The sequence below is a fragment of the Trachypithecus francoisi genome, unplaced genomic scaffold (genome assembly GCF_009764315.1).
Source record: "Trachypithecus francoisi isolate TF-2019V2 unplaced genomic scaffold, Tfra_2.0 Contig00084, whole genome shotgun sequence".
NCBI classification, from domain to species: domain Eukaryota; kingdom Metazoa; phylum Chordata; class Mammalia; order Primates; family Cercopithecidae; genus Trachypithecus; species Trachypithecus francoisi.
In genome coordinates, this window is record NW_022680469.1 from 785,748 (window position 1) to 806,871 (window position 21,124).

At 37.8% G+C, this 21,124-nt stretch overlaps 1 long non-coding RNA gene across 2 annotated transcripts in view; it reads right to left on the reverse strand.

Moving 5' to 3' along the window:
* Positions 1-2,284: 2,284 nt before the first annotated feature.
* LOC117090666 overlaps positions 2,285-21,124 on the reverse strand; it is a 66,814-nt gene continuing 47,974 nt past the window's right edge. Inside the window, exons 2-3 of one of the 2 annotated variants that reach the window (XR_004440089.1) lie at positions 5,441-5,547; positions 2,285-4,388 (exon numbers count right to left, since the gene is read on the reverse strand). This is a non-coding gene — a long non-coding RNA (uncharacterized LOC117090666). Of the gene's footprint in view, positions 4,389-5,436; positions 5,548-21,124 lie in introns of both variants that reach the window. The other variant, XR_004440099.1, reaches the window with a different exon arrangement.

The window sequence follows — 21,124 nt, forward strand, 5'->3', positions numbered from 1 at the left end:
CAAGTCTGAGGTGGTGGTGTACTTACTATGTCATTAAATCGTCAATCCTTTGTTGTTGTTGTTTGAGTCTTATTCTTCCATACTCTTAAATATGTCAGTGATATAGGGTTAAGACTCATCCATGTAAAATATTTTACTTTAATTCCCCTAGTACAAGTCTTATATGCATATAAAGTCACACACAGACATTCTAAGCATGATAAGAAAACCAACAGAAAGAAAACAAACCAAAAACACATGATTTTCTGTGTTCTCTGATACCTGATAATTTAGATCTATGTCTTTTTTGTTTTGTTTTGTTTTTACAGGAAATTCCTGAAACACCCTAATTGTGTATGGTAATACCAAGGATCTTGGTCTCACAGCCAAGTGATTTAAGGTTGTGGACACACACACAGAATGAGTTTAGAGCAGGAGTTTAATGTTTTATAGACAAAAAGAACAGCTCTTCATCATACGGAGGGGTCCTGAGTGAGTTGCCAAGTTATACTAAAATCTCAGGGTTTTTGTAAATGGGTTAGTGAGGAGGTGATGTCGTATCCTCAAAAGACCTGATGATTTAGTTGGAACCAGATATGCTTTCTGTATACATTGAGTTTTTATCAGCTCTCACCTTATTCCCTGACCATGTAGGCAGACTTTTAGTCTATGTTGCTCTGTGCTGCTTTGTGTTGATCATCTGGGAGAGAGAGTTTGTGTGTCTATTCCCAGACATCTTTTTGCAGCTGCAGGTATCTCCCCAACTTTCAGTTCTAGCTTCCCCATCATGCCCAGAAGGAAAGGAATGTATTTATTAAGGCCCACCATTTTTACTCGGGCCCATTTGTAAGATTGTGAACTTTGGTGATTACCAAAGTAAGCTCCCTGTTTCTGTGCTCAAGGTGTTTATGTGTGATTTACAGAGTGAATTTTTAGCCTGCCATTTGTTAGAGAAGAAGTGATTTCTTTGAAATTCATGAGGTTAGAAAGGGAACTATTTTTGAGCTTCTTTTTGTTAGAAAAAAGTTTCCTGCCACGGACTCACTTTACCCTGTCTACTCAAATAATGTCCATTTCCTATAATGTATTCCGCCTTCCTGGAGGGAATCCCTGACTGCTATTAGGGGGAATTGGGTGATCATTTATTCTAGCTACTTCCTGATTGAGATGGGCTTTGTATAGGGAACAGTGGCTAGAATTCTTCCTAGGTTGATCTAAGGGTCCTCATAGAAGAGCAGTTTTATTTTCAGCTCCATTTGTGGCACCATCTGAAGGCTGATAGTTTCTATGCAAGCAGGATTAGGATATAGGGTCCAAATATGAGACTACCGTTATTAGCTAGGGCACTATAGGCCATACTATATCAATGGAATTTGTTTGATACCTGTGAGCCATTTAGATGAGTTGTGCTGTTATAAGCCTGTGAGTGGGGTTTGGCTTTTGTTTAACTTCCTTGATCTTACATACCTCCTTAAAAAGAAAACCTGGGGATTATTGGCTACCTCACAGGGTTTGTAGGATAATTGCTCAGAACTAGAACGTATTTCTAGATAGTTACATCATCCATACCTTTCTGTTTCTTCTGAGTTGCAGTCAGAGATCACTGGTGTGTCCACAAGAATAAGCAGGATTAGTTTAAAATGTAGGCAAGTACTTAAAACAAAGAGACTAGAAATCAATAACAGATGTATGATAAGTTTTAAAACATAGTATCTCTCTCTCCAGTCTTAATTTCTGTTAAAAACAAATGATACAACATAGTTGTTTGCAAAGTAGACTTTGGTATTATACTTGGCCTGATTAGTTGCATAAAGTGCAGTAAGAATAACTATTTTTATGTAGGCCTTTTAGATTGGCTTGGATTGGACTTTATTCCATGAGAAATCAAAGATAGTACTTTTTAAAAGCCAAGTCCAAATGTGGATTTGTACCCTCAAATACCTCTAATGGGGTAAAGTTCTTTCTTCTTTGGGTTCCATCACGGGGTTCCTATGCCTGTTAGAAAGTGACATTCCTTACTCACCACAGATCTGTAACTCTGTACAGAGACTGTCTAGACAAAGTATGAGGCCAGTCTTTCATTGGCTATCCAAGTCACACCAGACCTCTTAAATGGGAACACAGCCTTTCATTCAAAGTCTTGGTAAAACAACCAGTTTTTCCAAATGTGTACTATTTGAAAATAAAGTGGATTTTTTTTGGACACTGATTTAAACAACTATATTGTAATTTAAGAATATTTTGAACTAGTTTTTCAATTTTAGAAGAATTAGTTGGGGAAAAATAAATACCCTCCAAACTTTGCTTACAGGAATACACTTTATTAGTTGTCAAAGCCTGTATCTAGCTTAAGACATGTTTTCTTGAATCTGAAAAATGAAATAAGAATTAGCACTGTTCTAAGATAAATCAAGAATATTGTTTTAGTTTCTGATTAGTTCAGTCCATTCACTTAACTCTTGTTCTGTTTGATATTCATAAACATTGCAGCTTTTTATGAGTCCTGTACATTTTTTTAATTATGAGAAACCTGCATTGGAGAGCCCTTCTTAAATTCCCATAGCTTGATTATAAACATCTTTTGAAGAGAATTAAAACAAGACAACAATTATCTGTAAATAACAAAATGTTCAATTTGGATACAGTCAAAAACACAATTAAAAAAGAAATTTGACTTTCTTTTGGTTATAATAACCCAAGATAACAACCTTAATTGTGATTAATAGCACATATTCAGACACTAGACCTTAGATGTTCCATACGGTTTTGGAACATATGTTAATATTATTTTCTAAAATACAATACATGAAAGGTACTAGACATCATATTGGCAATTCCCTATAATTAAACATGTTAATTAATCCAGTTTATCTCTTTTATGAATGCTCCAGGGGCCATCTGCAGCACCCAAAGCCAGGAGTTAATGGAAAGACAACTTTGAGACTAAAGTTTGATTTTGGGAAGCCTGTTAAATATATTTACAATTTAAAATATTTTATATTATAAAATAAAATTTTAGATTACCATAAGTTATTTTGCCAAAATGATGAGTTAAAATTTGAAAAAGCAGAAACCATTTATTAGTTTTTTCAGTTACAAGAAAATCCTGTTTAAGGGAGAAAACTAAATTTTACCCTTGCATTAGTTTGCTATACATGTTAACTGTAATTTTAATGAAGGTTTAGAAACAATCCTATTTAATTTTAAATAGTTGATCAGGAAGTAAGATTTTTCACATACCTGTTATAACCCTTGACAGGTGCTAAAGAGTAGGTTAGCATTTTTGAGAAAACCTTGTTATGCTTTTATTTTAGTGATTAATTTACAGAAAAAAAGTATGTAAAACCCTTTTGAATTTAGTTAATATGTTCACACACAGAGATTCCTTTGCAAGAATAATTTTTACAATGTTTTCACAATTTGCTTAAATTTTTTGCTTTATTTTATTAAGACAATTTTTTTATTCCTAGGAAAAAGTGCATTTCATGCCTTCTTATATTCCTTAAGTAAAAACAAATTTTACTGTATTTTTTTTCCTTACATCCATTGAATTCAAGTCCATGTTTACTAGTTTCAATAACATTATAATGGTAACTCTTAGCAACTTTTAACTTCAATGTAAAACCTGATAGGTTGCTTTATGTATGGGATGCAGATAAACTTTGGTTCCTTTCAGCATAGTTAGGAGCAGGGTTACTTCCCTATGTTCCCAGGCCCTACCAATTGTGAAGCAGGTAAACTGACAGTTTTTAAAGCCCAAAGAAGCATGGTGTAACCTTAAAACACTTGGAAAACCTAATATGAGACCTCCATAATTTTGATCACATTTTTGCAACTTGAAGACATTTGTATTTTATCAATAGTTTATAGGACTCTTTTTATCTTTAAAGATTAAAGTCATATGACCTAAAAAGTAGTACAGCTTTTACTTTTCTCCTAAAATATTTTACTTAAGTGCTTAATGTTTTTAGGCTCATTAATTAAGAGTTTTTAATAGACATCACACGCATAACACATATATAACCACACAGAAAAATAAAAAAGATCTACTAGTTATAAGATCACATCTGCCAATTTCCCAACTGGGTTTGTGTAGGGAATTGGTGGGTTCTTGGTCTGACTTCAAGAATGAAGTTGCGGACACTCACGGTGAGTGATACAGTTCTTAAAGATGGTGTGTCCAGAGTTTGTTCCTTCAGACGCTCAGATGTGTCTGGAGCTTCTTCCTTCTGATGGGTTCGTTATCTCGCTGTTAGGAGTGAAGCTGCAGACCTTCCTGGTGAGTGTTATAGCTCTTAAAGGGAGCACGTCTGGAATTGTTCCTTCTTCCCAGTGGGTCTGTGGTCTCCTTGGCTTCAGAAGTGAAGCTGCAGATCTTCCTGGTGAGTGTTGCAGCTCATAAAGGCAGCCTGGACCCAAAGAGTGAGCAGCAGCAAGATTTATTGCAAAGAGCAAAAGAACAAAGCCTCCACACTATGGAAGGCAACCCAGTGGCTTGCCACTATGGGCTCCTGGCAGCCTGCTTTATTCTCTTATCTGACCCCACCCACATCCTGCCGATTGTTCCATTTTACAGAGCTGATTGGTCTATTTTACAGAGAGCTGATTGGTCCGTTTTGACAGAGGGCTGATTGGTGCATTTACAATTCTTGAGCTAGACACAGAACCCTAGACTGAAAAGTTCTCCAAGTCCCCACTTAGCTAGATACAGAGTACCAATTGGTATTTACAAACCCTAAACTAGACAGAGTACTGATTGGTGTATTTACAAACCCTGATCTAGACACAGAGTGTTGATTGGTGCACATAAAATCCTTGAGCTAGATACAGTGCTAGATGGAAAAGTTTTCCAAGTCCCCACTAGGTTAGCTAGATACAGAGTTAGCTAGATACAGAGTACCTATTGGTGTATTTACAAACCTTAAGCTAGACACAGAGTACTGATTGGTGTATTTACGAGCCCTGAGCTAGACACAGAGTGCTCATTGGTGTATTTACCATCCTCTAGTTAGACATAAAAGTTCTCCAAGTCCCCATCCGGCTCAGGAGCCCAGCTGGCTTCACCTAGTGGATCCTGCATGGGAGCTGCAGGCGGAGCTGCTCGCCAGTCCCAGCGGCTCGTGCACCCCTCAGCCCTTGGGCTGTAGATGGGATCAGGCGCCACTGAGCAGTGGGTGGTGCTCCTTGGGCAGGCTCAGCGCGCGCGGGAGCACACCGCAGTGGGATAGATCAGACATGGTGGGCTGCAGGTCCAGAGCCATGCCCCGAGGGGAGGCAGCTAAACCGGAGGGAATTTGAGTGCAACGCCAGTGGGCAGGCACTGCTGGGGGACCCGGTGCAACCTCTGCAGCTGCTGGCCCGGGTGCTAAGCCCCTCACTGCCGTGGGTCAGCCGCGCAGGCCGGCTGCTCCGTGTGAGGAGCTGGAAAGAGAAAGAGAGATTTTGAGAAGTACTTACTCACTTTTAATTCCGGGGGTTCCATAAGAAAAACAGAGATTTTTTTTCACCAAAATTGATTTGTGATGCCTTTTCTGTTTTCACGAGGCCATCAGAAGTCATTCTAGCGTTCTTCGTGCATGCACCAAGAGTGGCAAGACAAAGTTAAGAAAAAAAAAAAAGAAAGAAAGAAAAGTAATTCAGTAGCCTGAGTGGAAACAAAACAAAACAAAACAACAACAACAACAACAAAACCTTTTCCAGGAAAACAAGATTTTTGATGAGAAAAAGATAAAGGCCTTTTAAATATATCCGTAACTTGGATTTCCACTTTCAATTAAGCAGAACACTTGAATGCAAACATATTTTTAAAACAACAACAAGCAAACAAAAAACATCAAAAAACACTTTGCTCTACTACCTGTTCACAGTCATGTTCAGGTTTCTCTGGGAGAAAGTGGCTGAGCGCAGGCAAGAACTGGTTTTCAACTGGACTGCAGATACCTTTAGCAGCAAAGCTTGATGTTTGAGGAGGCAATTTTCTGTTAGCCAGAGCCTTTACTTAGACGACAGCAGTTTTGCTATACTGTGTGCTGTGCAAATAGTTAAGTTATTCCCGGTTGTTAACATAGTGGCCTCAGGCACCAGCAAAGCCACCAGAGTAACTGCTTGGAGGTAGGCTGACCATCATTTAGGAACCAAGTTAAGTTCCTAGGTTAAGTAACCCACTGGCTGTAGAGCCAGACTTCAAGCCTTAGTTAATACTTTTCTCTTTTTTTTCCTTTATCGCCTCCCTTTACCTCCCCTCCCCTCCCCTCTTTCCCGCTTCTCCGTCCTCTTCCTTCCCCTCCTCGTTTCCTTTGATACGAAGACACTGAATGCTTTCCCCATGGGGATACCGAGGGCTGGTGTTTTAAGCAAGGCTTGTTTTAGCCGTTAAAGGCTTTTTGAACTTTAGGATTCCAAAAAGGGGAGATGAGTTTAACTGTTTGAGTTTCCCTTCTGAAGTATTATAAGAGTGAGCCACTTCCCTGTACCCAAGTAGCAGTCTATAAAATCTAGTAATGCCCATGAATCCCCTAACTGTTTAAAAAAAAAAAGGGGGGGGGGGCTTAATACTTTCCTCACCTAGTGTTCTGGTTCCTCCCGATACTACCAGAACTAGGTGCTTTAATGAAGTCTGACAGAGCTGAACTCTATATTTTAAGACCTTCTATTCCTTTTCAATTAAGAAACTGAGGAAAGTCTTAGTGCCTTCCTGAGACTTCCTTGACTGGGGCAAGGAGGAGAGTCTCACTTACACACTGCAAGATGCTGACTGTAGGACGGGAGAACTTAGAGAGGCCTTTGACAGTGCTTATCCAAACAAGTGAGGGCTGTTTTTAAATTCCTGAGGCAGCACCATCCATGTCCATGTTAACTGGCAGGTTCGGCAGGAGGGACCCTTACAGGCGAACATGTATTAAGAGTCAGGATGTTATGGTATGCAGAAAAGAGCATCCTTTAAATTTAGGACTGTAAAATAGTTAGTTCCGTCAGGTATTTGGGTCAGCAATGTGTAGGAATTAGAGACTACTGGATGTATTGGGACTACAGCCTCATTAATGAGGTGGTGGTCCTGAACTAATCTCCAGTATTTATTGGGTTTTGCACTCCTACTATGAGAGTGTGGCAAAGACTGTTACAGGGTTTGAGGAGGCCTGAATTTCAGCTTATTACTAATAATAGCTTCTAGCCCTTTCTTGGCCTCTGCCCTTAGCGGGTATTGTCTCTGGTTATCAAAAAAAGTTGGATTTTTAAGGTGGATCTGAACTGGCCTAGCAGTTTTAGTTAGACCTATTCTTTCTTGAGTTGCCCACATTTTAGATTAATATTGGCCTCCACCAAGGAAAGACAAGGAGTTTGTTTGTCCTGGGGCCATGAGGATGTCGGCCCCTGTGCAGGCTAAATATTTCTACCTCATAAAGGAGTGGGGCTTTCAGGCATAATAAAGGAGGACTGTGTAAATAATAAGTCCCCACAACTACCACTAAGTAGTGGAGAAAAATATCAAGTTAAGTGTCCTTTTTAAGACACCCACCATTGTTGTGCTGTGGGAAGAGGGGAGGCCTGGATTAGGGAGGTGAACAGAAAGACTGGCTCCAGAATCCAGTGGGAGGCTTGCCCTCCTCCGTTCAATTTCTAGAATCACCCAGGACTCCTGAGCAGTAATGGATGTTTGAACCATAGGAGCCAGGGGTTTGAGCCCCAGATCCCATCAGTCCTGCTGGAGCATCTGTGACAATGACTCTGTACTCAGTGACCTCTGTCTCTTTTGGCAGTAGTGCAATCTCCAGTAGTCTTCACCACAGGCTGGACAGGGTCAAGGTGGCTTTTTCTTGTTGCATGGGCAATTCTTAAGGTCCCCTGGCTTTACAATGGTAGCAGGTGGCAATTAGTGGATGCTCCTGCGGGATCCTGGACTCAGCCACTAGAGCTTCAGTCTTTCTCTTGTGCTGTTTTTTTTTTCTTTTCTCCTGCGCCTCCTCCCAGTCCTGTTGTAAAAGACCAGTGAGTCCACATTCAGAAGGTTCTTCAAGATACAATCTGGTCCTATAGCCTGTTTCTGTAGCTTTCTTCTAATATCAGGAACTGCCTGCTTTTCAACTGCAGTGAAGGTTTGCTATAGGAGCAGCAAAACATCCCTCCACTAGAGGTTGAACACTAAGTTAAATTTTGGAATGTCTCCAAATTATCCAGGTCATGAGAAGATCTGCCCAAGTGTCTATTTTCCTAAGGTCCTGTACTGAAAGAAGAATGTCTGTTTCAGTGGTGATCCTTCCATCTGGCATTTCTTATAGGGGTAGGAGTGAAATTGGGACAGTGGAGAGCTTTGGAGATTGTGGAGCTGGAGGAAATTTTGGTGCCGTTAGAGGGGGCCCTGGATAAGAGAAACTGAAATAACTCGGACACATAGAAAGCACCCCCTTCAGCTCCTCTGAACTTTCTCTTCTGACTTAGGAGGACTACTCTCCACAGACCTGACATGATTGCCAAAAGAGGTGAGTCAATTGTGAAACACTTGCAAAGGTCTGGGTTGTCTCATAGGGCAAAGAAAACCTATTCATATCAAACTTCAGATCATTTGCTTTCCCATCTACACAAAAGATCTAATTGTTGGATAAAATTAGAATCAAGGCTCTCTTCAGCTGGCCAGGTCTGTTTATTCCTGAGATGGTAACAAGGCCACACCATTGTGCTAAAGAAAATGAGCCATTTTTATTCAAAATTCCAGAGTCAAAGGAGTCCCAATGCTTCAGAATGCAATCCAGAGAAGTGCAAGCTGAAGAGGATTGTTACCCTCGAATAAAGAGACAAAGGAAGAGGCATCGTTCTGTCTCTCAGTTCTTTTTAATGTGACCCAGGTTGTAGGGGAAGACCCCTGACCTCCTTCCTTGGTCTCTGGGTCCCAACACCATAATTGCCATCTTATGGTTGCAGGTGTAACCACTAAACATGGTACTGAGAGGTGAAGCCAGCTGGACTTCCTGGGTCGAGTGGGGACTTGGAGAACATTTCTCTCTAGCTAGAGGATTGTAAATGCACCAATCAGCACTCTGTGTCTAGCTAAAGGATTGAAAATGCACCAATCAGCACTCTGTAAAAATGTACCAATTAGTGCTCTGTGTCTAGCAAAAGGATTGTAAATGCACCAATCAGCACTCTGTAAATATGTACTAATCAGCACTCTGTGTCTAGTTAAAGGATTGTAAACACACCAATCAGCACTCTGTAAAGTGAATGGACCAGCACTCTGTAAAATGGACCAATCAGCGCTTTGTAAAATGTATCAATCTGCAGGGCATGGGGAGGGCCAAATAAGAGAATAAAAGCTGGCCACTCAAGTCAGCAGCAGCAAAGGCTGTGGAAGTTTTGTGTTTTTGCTCTTCATGATAAATCTTGCTGCTGTTCACTTTTTGGGCCCATAGTACCTTTATGAGCTGTAACTCTCACTGCGAGCATCTGTGGCCTCATTCCTGAAGTCAGCAAGACCAAGAACCCACTGGGAGGAACAAGCAACTCCAGATGCACCACCTTTAAGAGCTGTAACACTGTGAAGGTCTGTGGCTTCACTCCTGAAGTCAGCAAAACCACAAACTTACCGGAAGGAACTCTAGAAACATCTGAATATCTGAAAGAAGAAACTCTGGAAACACCATGTTTAAGAACTGCAGCGCTCACCTCGAGGGTCTGCAGCTTCATTCTTGAAGTCAGCGAGACCAAGAACCCACCAGAAGTAATCAATTCTGGACAGAGTACCACAGTACCGAATCAATGGGGCTAGTAACCTTTGTCCATGTGACTTCAGTCTTTTTCCTAATAATACAGCAATTATCCTCTGAACTCTTAGACTTGTGTGACTTGTGTGACTCCTTGATAGATGGGCCTTGGGAGAGATTATGTAACAGTTGCATTTGAGCAAGGCCCCTTAAAAGAGAGAATGTACTGAACTGAGAACATTTAGGTTCTAGTTAACTTTCAGATATAAAATTCTCTTTCTATTTAGATGCCATTCTCATTGTAGGCATTATAGGTGACTAAGAGAACATAAGTGTTAAATGATGGCTTTCCTGCTAACGCAGGGAGTATTAAGACTAAAATTGATTTTGGAAGATATGTCCCTCCTTACTGCTGAAAGAAGAACTAAAACGCTAGAGGCTTTTGGCAAAGGGCAGACAAGATTCCCATGGAGAGGATTCCTGTTCCATTAGGTGGCACTGTCAGCACTGAAATACTTTGTCTCCACATGCTCTCTAACCAAGCATGGAGAGGGAAGTTTTTAACTTGTAGCTAGCTGTCCCTATAGCATAGCTCCTAGAAGAAAAAAGATAATTCACCTCATAGAGGGACTATCCAGTCTGACTGGTCAGTGCTGGCTCCTCACATGGAAACCAACAATAACAAAAACGGCCTAGGTAGAAAAAGAGGTGTTCAGTGATGGTTGTGGGGGAAGGAGTAACCTCCTACCCAACCCCAGGAAGTGCTATTATTAGCAGTTAAACAGTCTTTGGGATCTAGATTATAAATCCTCCTGTCTGCAGCAAGTCATAAAAAACTGCAGTCCCTTTACCTGCATTCCTGGTTGCTAAGCCTGCTTAATTGAATTATTTCATTGCTTTGTAAAAACTCTTGCGGCATTGCATCCAGAGAGGGGATGGGAAACATGATGACCTCCAAAAGTAAAGGAGGCAAATAACATTTGCAATAGGAAATCTCTGAGATCCTGAGGCTAACACCTGGTTGGGTAGTTGTAGGCTAGGGTCAGTCCAGAAACCTTTGAAAAACACTGGGGTGTAGCCATGGTCAGAAATTCTCAATTAATTTAAGACCTATTTGAGTCCCATGCAACAGCCAAGCTCTCCATGAAAGGAACCTGGTTTGGATAGACTACATTCCTAGCACCCTGAGAGCACTAAGGGATTGACTAGGTCCTCCCCAGTAAGCCTCACATCTGAGTCTTCAAGACTAGCCCTTGTGGTTAATCAGCCATCAGATGCTTGATGTTTTTTGATAGCTCTTTGAGATAATAAAAAGCGAGTACAGGCTAGCAGCAGGAGCTCATGCCTGTAATCCAGGCACTTTGGGATGGCTTGAGATTAGGAGTTTGTGAACACGCTGGCCAACATGGTGAGACCCCATTTCTACTAAAAATACAAAAATGAATCTGGCATGGTGGCACACCTTTGTAATCCCAACTACTAGCGAGGCTGAGGCAGAAGAATCGCTTGAATCCAGTAGGCGGGAGATTGTTGCAGTGAACCGAGATCATGTCACTGCAGTCAGCCTGGGGGACACAGTGAGACTCCGTATTAAAAAAAGAAAAAGAAAGAAAGAAAGGAAGGAAAAAAAACAAAACAAAACCCTAAAACTGAGGACAAGAAGCCTGAAAAATTAAAGTAGACATTCACTCCTGTACTGGTCTTCTGGGGAATACATCTTTAAATCCTGGGTGGGTCCTCAAAATGAAGCAATCTCTTTGTCTGTGGTAAATACCAAGGATCTTGGTCTCAGGAATGTCAGGGTTTTTATAAATGGGCTAGTGAGGAGGGCGTTAGTGAGAAGGAGATGTCTTATGCTCCAAAGGCTTGATAATTCAGTTGGGAGAGCAGAGGTTTTTGGTTGTTCTCTCTCTCTCTCTCCCCCCTCTCTTTTTCTCTCTCCCTCCCTCCTTCTTTCCCCTTTCTCCCTCTCTCCCTCCCTCTCTCATCCCTCCCTTTTTTCTTTCATTCTTTTTCTTTTCTTTCTTTTCCTTCCTTCCTTCCTTCTTTCCCTCATTCCTTCCTTCTTCTTTTCTCTTTCTGCCATTTTAACCATTTTATTATTTTTTAGACCCCCAATTATTTTTATACTTTAAGTTCTAGGGTACATGTGCACAATGTGAAGGTTTGTTATATATGTATACATGTGCTATGTTGGTGTGCCCCACCCATTATCTCATCATTCACATTAGGTATATCTCCTAATGCTATCCCTCCCAGCTCCCCCCACCCCACGACAGGCCCCGGTGTGTCATGTTCCCCTTCCTGTGTCCAATTGTTCTCAATTCCCACCTATGAGTGAGAACATGCAGTGTCTGTTTTCTTTTTAATCAGATCTCATCCCACTCCCTGATCACGTAGGCAGACTCTTAGTCTATTGCTCTGTGATGCTTATCTGGGAGGGAGAGTTTCTGTGACAGTTCCCAGACATCTTCTTGCAGCTGCAGGCATTCTTTCCCCTTTCTGCTTCTAGCTACTGTATTTTAGTGTGCCTAAAGGGAAAGGGATGTACATATTAAAGGCCACTGTTTTTACTGGAGCCATTATATGGTGTGAAGTTCAATGATTACCCAACAGATTCCTCCTCCTCCTGTGCTCAAGCTGTTTATCCATGATTTACAACCTGAACTTTCATGCTGCCCTGTCTTAGGAAAGAAGTGATTTCCTTGAATGGTGTAAGTTAGAAAAGGAGCTATTTCTGAAGTCTTCTTGTTAGAAAAGTTTTCTTTTGGGTACTCTGTTTACCCTGTGTACCCAAATAATTGCTATTTCCTATAACATTGCCATAACTAAACCTTCTATTCATCCAGAAAACCAACTACTTACAAAGTCTGATTGTTATAAAATCTATCTATAATAAAATATTCTGGTTATTCAGAAAATTGCTCACAATATTGAACAAACACAATTTATTATTAAATAAACAACCAATAATAATATTCAACTCAATGAAAATTTATCATGAAGTTGGATAGACGTAAACTCTTCTAAAAGCCAATCATGAGAAATTACTTGCATAGTTATTCTTCAGATAAACAAACTCTGGTTTCCATGAAAAAATTACTTCACATAAATATTTCTCACATAGAATTTCGGTCCCACTATTTTTGTATTTAGGGGTTTATCTGTGTTAGCTTACAGTGTTTAGCAACAAAGAAAATAACTTGTCACTTTCTCCAAGCAGGATTATTTTGAAGTGTGGCATAAGCCCAACAAAATCCCGTAAGACTACCAGGGAGCTGGAGAAGAGCAGTTCTGGGATTTATCTCCTCTGATTCATTGATATGTCATTATGAAATTATCTTCCTTACTTTGATGATCTACTCTATTACTATTAAAGAGATGTCTCTCAGAGACAGGAGAAAAATTTTATTGTACAATTGAGAAGTGGCTCCTGTGGGTTTACAAACGTTCCTCACACAGTGACTTCTTAATGTCATAGATTCTTAAGAACTATTATTTGGAGAAGAGTAGAAATGCTGATTTGACACAAATTTGCTTTTTTTTTTTTTGGTGTTTCATTTTCTGATTTTTGTCTGATTGTGTTAATTCGAAGAACTAGTGTTTAAGCTATGAACTCTTCCTCAGTTCGGTCTATTTCACTGTTATTACTTCTGTGTATTTAAAAAATGCTTGTAGTAATTATTTTTATCTCAAGAAGCTCAGCTTGGATCTTTCTTAAAATAGGACTTTAATCTCCCTATGAGAATGAATTGTTCTACTATATGAATTAACTGTCTTGATTTAAATTTCAACATTCTGCTCAATCTCAACTAATTTTATTGCTATTCTGATTGTGAATTCTACCTCTGTAATTCTGGAAAATACCGACTGATTGAGAGTCATTACTAGACAGCTGGTGTGCTCCTTTTGAAGTAAAAGGACCCTCCTAACTTATGGAAAATTCTGAGTACCTATGATGGCTCTTCTTAGCAAATCCAAATCAAAACCACAAACAGATAATACTTCATACCAGGAAGAATAGATATTATTTAAAAATATGACAATTATGCAAACTAGCAAGACTTCAAGGAAAAATATGTAGACTCCATTGATACAATGTAAATTCCTACAGCCAAAGTGGAAAGTAGTCTGGAGGGATCTCAAAGAAGTCAAAACAGAGTGACCATTAAACCCATTAATCCCATCTCTTAGTAAATAATAATAATAATAAAAACAACAACAACGATAACAACAAGTAGTGATACAAGAAAAAAACTGTTTTCCTTCTTGGCTTTTAAATAACAAATACTTGAAATCAAATCAGTTGTTTTTAAAAGTTAGATTACTGAAGAAAATATGGAAGAACATATGATAATTATGGTTTATGTAGACCATAAATATATATAAACATTTAAAGTAAAATTGAGTCCTCTGGTCCTCTGGAGCAACATGGATGGAGATGTTGCAAGGTCACCTGGGTCACTATAACAACTGCTTCTATCTGATATGAGAGTCACTAGATGCCAAGAGTGGGACTAAGCACTATGGCAAATTATTCCAAGTTTTCCACTAAGAATGTAACCAACTAGATAACATTTCCAAGTATCAAAATGGGTGGTCGGAGAAGTGGAATATTAATGAAAGATCAAATAATCCAGAGCATAAATTCTTAGTCACTAGTGTATATATAGCCCAATCATGAACTCCAGCCTCTGGGATTGTCCATAGTTGAGTCAACAAATATCATTGTTAACAAGCAGAAAGCCCAATGTAGTGCCTGCCCAAGGGGACTGGATAGTCTATGAGCATCTTTTGGAAGTTAACTATTGGCCCTCGAAAAAGGCACAAGATTTAGATCCTGCCAACTTTTATAAAATTGAATTGATGCAACAATGTTTTCCATTTAATTAAGACAGGATAATTTAACTATTTTCCCAGAAGCAGATGTTAAAGGTACTGTCTGTCAACTGTAGGCATTTATTGGAAGTCTTATCACATTTAATCTCCATTGCACTTAGCACATTCTAATTTCAACTTCTAAACTTAATCTAAGGAAGCATTTTCAAATGACCCGTAAGCACAAATGAAATACAGGCCTGGAGAAGCAAACAGGTGAGTGGTTAGCATGTACAACTTTTGCCTTTTGCTGGGCACCTAAACATGCAATTGTTGGCCTTTTCTTTTCTGAAGCTTCCAAGAGCATAGTTAAATAAACTTGTAGTAAGGGCCTCACGCAGAGGAGTCAAAAGACTGTTTTAATTATTAAAGGTTAAGTATAAAATGGACTGTAGGAAGGAGAAAAAATGAGTTAAAAGGCAATATAATTAATGTATCTCTTAGAAAAATAAAAGCATTTGTTTATATAAAAAGAAAAATAAACCATTTCTATTTTATTCCATTTCTATGGAATTGTGTGTTGTACTCATTCTGGATACTTTCTGCTGAAAGGGGGCAGAAATATTGGGTTTCAAAGTGGAAATGATATATTGAAGTTAGAAGTGTTCATGAGTATCAAAAATTTAGAGTTATCTGTTAGATCATGAGGATGCCACGTCTGCAAGGTCTCTGAAGAAGCCAGTCTTGTAACCCCATACTGAGGGTGCAACAACAGTACAATCTGCAGTGCAGAAGTATGACTCTTCTTGCAAGCAGGTCAAAAGGTAACAGTAGCCCTCACAAACAAAATTTTCTGACCTGATAAATAATTCTAACTATTTATTTAGTCATCAGCAAGGAGTCAGACACAGCTTTAATTTGTTGGTCCATATCCCAGGGCTATCTGACAGATTTTCTAAATGTTCTTGAATGTACGCACAGAAGTTAGTCTTAATTATTTCACAAAGTTCTCATGATCAATCATAAGTAAATATGATGAGAAGTTAGACAGAAAAATAATGTGTTGTCCACCCTGTCTACTTTAGGAGAATAAATCAGATTAAATAATTTTGCCTCACTCAAAAGGTGGCATTGCAAATGAGCTAGTAATCTGCATGTAAAGAAGGCACTCAAATTTTTAATAAGAGACATTTCTGTGGAAATAAAAGAAATACACAGTTTAATGTCTGACCAATTTAATAAGATGTCAAACTAAAAGCACTATTATTTACAGAGAAGGAATATGGTGGTTGTATAACACTTTTTGGGGGGCCTATTTTAAAAGGAATAGTGTAGGAATGTTTTCATGGAGACCAAATCAGAAATACACACACACATACACACACACACACACACACACACACACATATATATGCACAAACTTGGTAAGTTTAGTCCAAGAAGCACATAGCATTCAGTCTAAATGCTGGAAAGTAATAAAAACTCAAAAACAGCGGGCAGTACTAGAATCTAACAGCTTGTGTACTGGAGTTTTAAAATTATCATCCTCTCTCAAGTTATGCTTCTTTTATTATTATTATTAGTTTTATACATTACTTTTTAATTATACTCTTTCAGTTCCTGTTTTTATAAAAGACAAATAATAGTAAGGGCAATTTGTTCAAAAATTTAGTTATTTAAAATTCTGCTTTGCCTGAATATTGGCATTGAATGCTACAATAAAAGTTATTTGTTATAAAGACTCCTCTTAAATTGTCTTTGCTGGAACTTTGTTTGATTAGGATCACAGATTAGACTTTCCAAAGCCTTGATCTAAGCCAATGCATTGTGTGTGAATGCATATACTTGCGTTAATTGGGAAACTCCTCTATTGAGGGTGCCAAGATAATTTGGAGATCCTGGGCCTGTCAGAAAAGGGTATGATTTAACCATCAGAGTTCAGGAAGCCTATAGAGGAATCCCATAGATAAATAATAGAGATAGATTTTCCAATGGCCTCTTAAAGAGTTGTGTAAGTCAACTTTGATTTTTTAAGCAGTCTCTTTATATCTGAAAGTATACCATTGCAGAAAAAAACTTTGGTAAGATAATAACTGCTTATAATGACATTTTACAAGTCTAATGGAATGTATTCAAATAATTACACTGCTACATATTAAGTACAGTTAAATATAGTCCTCATTTTCTGGGGATATCTGGTAGAGACAGAAAAAGACACTCCAAATTTTCTCTAAGTAATGAATCTTATTCAACATTTATAAATTGCAAGTAGCTTAAAAGAAAAGAAAATATCGATTGAAAACAAACCAAAAATAATAAAGTAATTCAACAAAAAGTTATGAAAGTTTAATATTGTTAGTTTTGTCATTAAAATTTATTCCCTGTCCGATCAACATTGAATCAACAATCCTCAGGTATACTTTAGTTCTACATGACAGTCCTGAAAGATTTTGGTTCCATTTCAGTGGCACAATTCTAAAGTTATCAGGAACCCATTCTTATGTGCACTTCTTAGAGTTTTGTAGCTGTTTACACACTGCCTAATAAAACATCAAAGAAAAGAGTGATTGTTGATGACAAAATTGTTAAAATTCCTATGACTATACACACAATCAACTGTTAAGTCTCAGTTACATATGTCGTATACAAATATTTTAAGTAATATTTATAAATACAACTGATAACATATACTAAGAATAATTATAGGACACATAGTAATGGCAAATCTGTATGAATATAGTTCAAAGAAGCATAAACAGCATTACATTAATATAGTTCACAATGCTTTCTATATATAATTAATATATCAGATAAGTAAAATAAGCCTTTTTTGGACTTTAGGCTACCTCATATTCAGAAAAGGAATAAATAGATCAGTAGAGGCTTGCCTTAGAATTAGACTTTTAAAATTTTTCAAATATAAACAATTTAAACATCTGATGTTACAAAACCCAGAAAAAGTTATCTAAATATATAAGAAAAGTTTTTACTTTGTTACATGGTAGACTCACATTTTTTTGAAGGGAAAAACTGGTCAAATAAACAATGTGAGACAGATAATCTGTATTTCTTCTCATTTTCTTTATCATTTATCCAAAGGAAAACAAAATTATCGTTTACTTTTCATAAATATCTGGTTTAAAAGGTAAGCAATATTTTACACTTGCCTTAGTTTACTATTATTGTTAAACTTGATTCATAGTACAACCTTATAAACAATGTATTCAGCATTCTTTAGTTTCATTATAAAGTAAGATTCTATAAAACTATGATAACTTTTTATAACTTCTGTGGAAGACTTGACAATCTCTGTAAAAACAACTTCAAAGGACTTTAGAGAGAAAAGTTTTTTAAAAGTTTCTTTATAAAAGCCAAAGGCAAAATTTTGGTCCCACATTACTGTAATTGTATTCTAAGGTTTTATATAAAGAAAAATCATTAAAGCCCCTTCAGGAAAACTGCTCCCAGCCACAGAGATTTTTTATTAATAAAAACCTGTTACAAATCTTTTTGTAACTGTAAAGTCAATTTTACAAGCAGAGTGTAAGAAAGAAAGATAATAATGAAAAATACCAGAAGTGACTGAAAGTTAAGTATAAACTATGGGGTCACTTTCTTTAGTATTTTTGTTTACTTACCTCAAGAATTAATTTATAAAAATTGGCTCAGCTGTTAATATTTAGTTGAATTTTTAAAAGGGAAAAATTAGTGAGAACTCTCAGTGTTCAAGTAGACGACTCTCCCAGATAAGAGGGTGAAACAACAGGTGCAGAGTACAGAAGAAATTAGTGTTCATACAGACATTTATGCATTCACAAATTCAAATAAACAATGTGCTTCAAAATGAGTCCAAATCAATAGTTTGGGTAACTCCCTGAAACTTCTCCTAAGTTTGATTGCTCCATGGACAGCTGAATTTCAGTCAAGCAAAGAGCTTCAGTGCTGCTGCATATGCCAATAAATACAAAGGTATAAAATGTTCAAATAGTTTTTGAGGAACCTACAGTCAAAAATTGCAGGGACATAGTGACACTCTGAGAGAGGCAGAGGATAGTCAAATATTATTGAAATCATATAGCTTATTCCAAATTTAGCCATCTTTTGGAGGTCACTTTCTTCCTTAGAAGAATGTTGAAGGGAGTAAGGTAAAAAGGAGGTGTGCCAAACCATAAATCATTTCTGTCCGTTGTTGAGAATTTTCTGAAAATTCTCATCAAAACAGTCAGCCAGGTATGAGCAGCTGTCACTCCTACGTACCCTCATTTTTGCTCAATAAAGTAATCTGTCAGGTGCAGACTAATCACAGTGTACATTTCTGCATATCGGCCACAAATATTGTGACTAGAATGCAGATTCAGTCACTTGCTGCTTGCAGAGTCAAATTGACAAGAGTGATATATAGAAACTCTAGTAAAGAGCAAGTTCCTCTTTAATTTCAAAAATAGCCTAGGGGAATAAGTGCAGGCTTTCTGTCTAAGTGTATGACTTTAGATTTGGAACAGAAAGGGCATGCTTTTAAAGGGGGCCTAACCTAATGGTCATTCGATGATGGAAAGGAGCAGGTGGAGTTTATACTGCTAGCCCAGTGCCTTATCTACAGAGCAATTTACCAAGAGATTGTTGGCATTTTCCTAAGTCGGGATATTTCTGTTGCTAATTGACAGATATTTCTTAAAGTATTCTGCTCATGGGAGTGTGTTTCATAGAAATTTAGTGTTTTACCTTCAGTCTCCGGTAGGTAAGAGTTCTTTTTAGAACTCTAAGAGGTGAACTAGCCCTGTAGAAAGCCTCTACGAAAGGTAGATAAAAGGCTACATCTGCCTTCCCAAAGGGCCAACTAGGAAGTGGAGAACTAAAGAAATAAGAAAATAAGATAAAGAAAAAAAAAAACCATCCCAGCAAAGTGTGGGTAGACTTCAAATTATACAAGGCTTTATTTCAAAACAGCATGATGCTGATATAAAAAAACGGCACACAGAGTAATGAAACTGAATAGAGAACCAAAAAACAAGGCCAAATACTCACTGCCGACTCATGATTGATAAAGCAAACAGAAATATAAATTGGGGAAAGGACACCCTATTCAACAAATGATGCTGGGAAAACTGGTAAGCCACATGTAGAAGAATAAAACTGGATCCCATCTCTCACCCCATGCAAAAATCAACTCAGGATGGATCAAAGACTCAAATCTAGGACCAAAAACTATAAACATTCTTGAAGATAATATGAGAAAAAATCCTGTAGGCTTTGGCTTAGGCAAAAAACTCATGATTAAGACCCAAATCCCAGCACTTTGGGAGGCCGAGACGGGCGGATCATGAGGTCAGGAGATCGAGACCATCCTGGCTAACAGGGTGAAACCCCGTCTCTACTAAAAAATACAAAAAACTAGCCGGGCGACATGGCGGGCGCCTGTAGTCCCAGCTACTCGGGAGGCTGAGGCAGGAGAATGGCGTAAACCCGGGAGGCGGAGCTTGCAGTGAGCTGAGATCCGGCCACTGCACTCCAGCCTGGTGACAGAGCGAGACTCTGTCTCAAAAAAAAAAAAAAAAAAAAAAAAAATATATATATATATATATAAATAAAAAGACCCAAAAGCAATGCAACCAAAAGAAAACTAAATAAATGGGACCTAATTAAACTATTTCTCCACATCCTCTTCAGTGTTATTTTTTTTCCCTGACTTTATGATCACCACTCTAACTGGCATAAGATGGTATCTCATTGTGGTTTTGATTTGCATCTCCTTGTGACAAGTAATGAGCTACAGCTTTGTCAGACACTTTGCTTTTATTTTCCCCCCAAAATATCACAGACGTTCAAGAATATTATAAGCCTAACACAATCCAAAAATTCTGTGGTTTTGCTTCTTCAAATGCATAAAACAATACCACAGAGATACAATGAATGCTAAGTATCAGCCATTCATGACACAACCAGAGAAATTTCATCAGACTTCAAAGAAAAGGTAAAAAAATCAGAGACCTAGAAATTGCCTGAAATATAATTAACAATAATTTTGTCAAAAAGAACAAAGCAGAAAACGTACAGCTGTGTAATATATTCATGCTGTTTAAAATATCAATACAAAATTGCAACAGCATAACTAATCTGGTAGAAGAATTAAATGGCCATCCAAACACAGATTTATGAGTTTAACCAATTAGAAGAAGAACAATTGACATGCAAAAATGAAATAACTATGTCTATTAATGGATGCCTTAATTTGTAAAACTACACCAATTATAAAAATACACAAAAGAGAAGAATGAGACAAAGAAAAGTTATCAGAATTTTTATTGTTCACATTCCAAAGTTTAGAAGAAATATGAATTCACAGATTTAAAATCTCAATGATCATATCAAGATTAATTTTAAAAGTTAATAGTCCTAGATGCATTTTAATCAAGTTATAAAAAGTAAAATTTAAAAAGTAATGTGAAATCTGTTAGTGGGAAAACTCAACCCATATAAGTGAGCTCTATCTGGGTAATTCCCAAATAGGAGATAGTGTGATGCCACATTAAAAATGCTAGATAAAATTTAAAATATTGCTACCTAACAGTAGTCTAGACTGCACAGGTATGAAAAAAGGCAGAAAAAGATTTCAGTTGAGCTTCTTAAGCCTT